The sequence below is a fragment of the Bremia lactucae genome, linkage group LG15 (assembly GCF_004359215.1).
Source record: "Bremia lactucae strain SF5 linkage group LG15, whole genome shotgun sequence".
Classification (NCBI taxonomy): Eukaryota; Oomycota; class Peronosporomycetes; order Peronosporales; family Peronosporaceae; genus Bremia; species Bremia lactucae.
Window position 1 is genome coordinate 2,908,617 of NC_090624.1, and position 3,340 is coordinate 2,911,956.

Here is a 3,340-nt window from a genome sequence, read left to right on the forward strand (position 1 = left end):
CATCGTTTTTAATTAAGTGTTCTGATAGTGACCACTCTATTCAATGACAAACAGAGTGATTGTCGTTTAAGGGAGGGGTGATGTAACGGGGTGTATCGTTACATGAAATTAACACTTAAAAGGTTGTTAATTAATATTTAATCTAAAAGGTAGATAATACTTGGAGAATGTTATCTTATACAGTAATATTCGGAAAGCTTATCAATTAATAGATATAGGCCATTATATCTACTTGCTCCGCGGTCCTGTCAGCACTGGACGCGCGCAAAGAGAGAGACAGAAAAGACTTTATAACATGTTTTGCATTAGTATATAATTAAGTGAGTATTAAATAGAGAGAAACAAAGGAACTTATTTATATTTAATACAGTTGAATGTTACCGCCTTTAAAGCAAGGGTTTTAAAGAAAGTACGTAATAGTGTACGTGAAGCGACACGAGGCACCACTCGCACTGAAGCAGTACAAGTCGGCAGTGCCCCGTTACAATTCAGGAGTTCGTAGAACCAAGTGGCAACTAGTGCCCAAGAGTATGTACTTTGAAAAGGCTTCTATCTAATGCGTAAGCCTTAGTAAGGCACTAGACGCTTTAAGATCAAAAGAGGAACTGAACTTAATTTACTTATTTAAATCTAAAACCTTACCCTAGCTAATTTAAAATAGATTTCGGCTGCCATATTTATATCTGGCGGCTGCCACATATTACCCGTAATGAATGGGATTTGAGTAATTATTTAATTTCTACATAGAACAAAACTGTGTTTACCCATAAAGTTAATGTACAACAACAACGGCTCACCAACCAATGTGTGCCCCTCCATCAGACTGTTGACACATAGTGACAACATTCGCTTCATTTCCTCTTTGAGGTTGTAATATAAGCAACTAACAGTTTGCTTGTGGATTGCATTCCTTTGTCTAATGACAACAAAGCGTGAGTCACCGACTCCAAGCTACTCCCCCGACGATGAGTTGCAGGTAGACTATATGAGTCACACTCCATCGGAGGGAGAGACAGAAGAGCCAAGCTCATATACGTCTCGACGTGTGAACGAGTCCCGTCGGGCTCCAAATCCGTTCCCAGAACGTGGTGCCGCGGGCGTCTTAGCCACATTACACCGGAAGCCGGATTCTGAGTCAATATCATCACGAACCCGCTCGATGAAGTGCAAGAGCGGGCAATCATCATAGAGGAACAAGCTTGTCGTCAAGCTGCAGAGAAAACGAAAGGTTAAGCTCACAGAATATCGATTAACTTCACTTAGTGTGGAAGAGCGTCTCAAAGAGATCACGGATCACAGCTTGGCCATCTGGATCTTCGGTCCCACGGCGATGACGCCGGAGGAGCTCGCTGCTCGCGACGCTCTTCATGAGCGATACCTTACGCTAAAGGGGCCGAAATCTCGGCGGAAGCATTTGATGCTCTAAAGAACGAGGTGGAACTTCTTCTCAGAGGGCCTTGCTCGGGTTGAGGTCTCATTCAAAACGCCTTTCAATGCTGTAACGTCAGCAACCTCATTTAGAGGGTCAAATGGACATCCTGGTGCGGATGCCGCAGTCTGCGGCACGGCCGTCTTGTTTGGCGCAAGCGCCTCCAAGTTCACATGGGAAGGGTTCTGAAATGGCTTAAGCAAGCCTATGTAGAACACTGGGTGTATACGCAGCATGCTAGGAAGGTTTAGCGTGTAAGCAAGGCCCATCTTGGCAACGACTGTAAATGGTCTAATAAAGCGCGGGTGCAATTTCGTCTTGAAGACCGCAAAAACCAAGTTAGTAGGTAGATTTTCAGCGTTTAATAAAACTCGGTCTCCATCGCATAATTTTTTATACAGCCTTTTCCATTGGCATCTGCTTGTTCTTTTTGTTTGTGGCCATCAGTCATCGTGTCACGTACATCTATTAAGACACTAAGTTGCGTGGCGAGAAACTTGCTTACTTGTTTTCGAATGATAAAAAGGATGATATCAGCAAGCCTATCGGCTAATTCCCCCCCAGTCCGTGCAATAAAAAACAGGTCGTTACCGATAGAAAATAGATGTATCCTTGCACGCAAACGTGCCGACAATTTAAACCCCGAGTCAGTGCTCTTTAGAGCTCGTAGCCGAGCTACACACTGTTCATCCTGGGCGTAAGCCGAATGGATTAATTCAGTAATAGGCTACATTAGAGTCGCTAAATGAGAGTGCTCATAATCCGGCCTGCGTGATAACGCATCAGCCAAAGCATTCTGCTTGCCAGGCGTATACTTCACCTCAAACTTGTATTCGATGAAAAAGGATAGCCTTCGAGCCATTCTCTGTGAGAGATGGAGCGACTTAGTCGCAGTGTGCAATGAAGCGTGATCTGTATATATTACAAACGTCTAAGAGCCTAGCAGGTGAACTCTGAATTTGATAAGAGCATACTTCATAGCAATGTGACTCTTTGTCATGAACTGAGTAGTTCTTTTCCACAGCTTTAAGCTGCCTAGACTCGAAAGCAATTACACGTTCACGCCAATTAGCATCTGTTTGCAACAGAGCACTGCCAATGGCAAAATCCGATGCGTCACAGACGATACTGAAAGGCCAATTTGGATTTGCCAGTGTTAGAATCAGTGCATGGATAAGACTATCTTCTATTGCTTGAAAAGCATCATGCTTTGTGCTAGCCCAGCACCAATCCGTATCCTTTCTACGGAGATATGATAATGGCCTAGCCATATCAGCGTAATTTTCGCTTTATTTGTATAAATATTTGGCGAGACCCAACCACTTACGCAGATACTTTTTTTTGGTTCTCAGGAACCGGCCAATCTTCAATGGCTTCTACCTTAGCGGGATCCGCTCTAAAGCCTCGCTTTTCAATAAAGCACCCTAAAAAGGAATTTCTTCTGCGCCAAATATGCGTTTAGATGCATTGTCTTACAAGTTATTGGTGCGCAAACACTCGAGCACTGCTCGCAAATGTTCTATGTGGTATTCCACATCCGATCGACCCTGCTCCGCATACCTATGGACAAAAAAATCATTAAAGTAAGTCTGTGAATAACCTCGATGAGGGCGGAGCAGGCAAGAACCTGGAAATCCCGACACAAAGGATCAGTTGCGTCACTAGACGATAGATTGTTGCCGGAGCGTTGGAAAGCCTTGAGGCATAACCAACCACTTCCATAGCATACCGCTTGGAGTGCTAACACTGTAAGATGGATTTCATAATAACCATCGACTAATTTAGTGCACTATACATTGTACGTACCACCATACTGTTCTAAAGAATATCCTCTCTAGGAATGGGGGTTTGTGCTGATATTGTGGCAGCATAAAGCTTATTATAAGCATGTAAAATTCGCCTTAACTATTC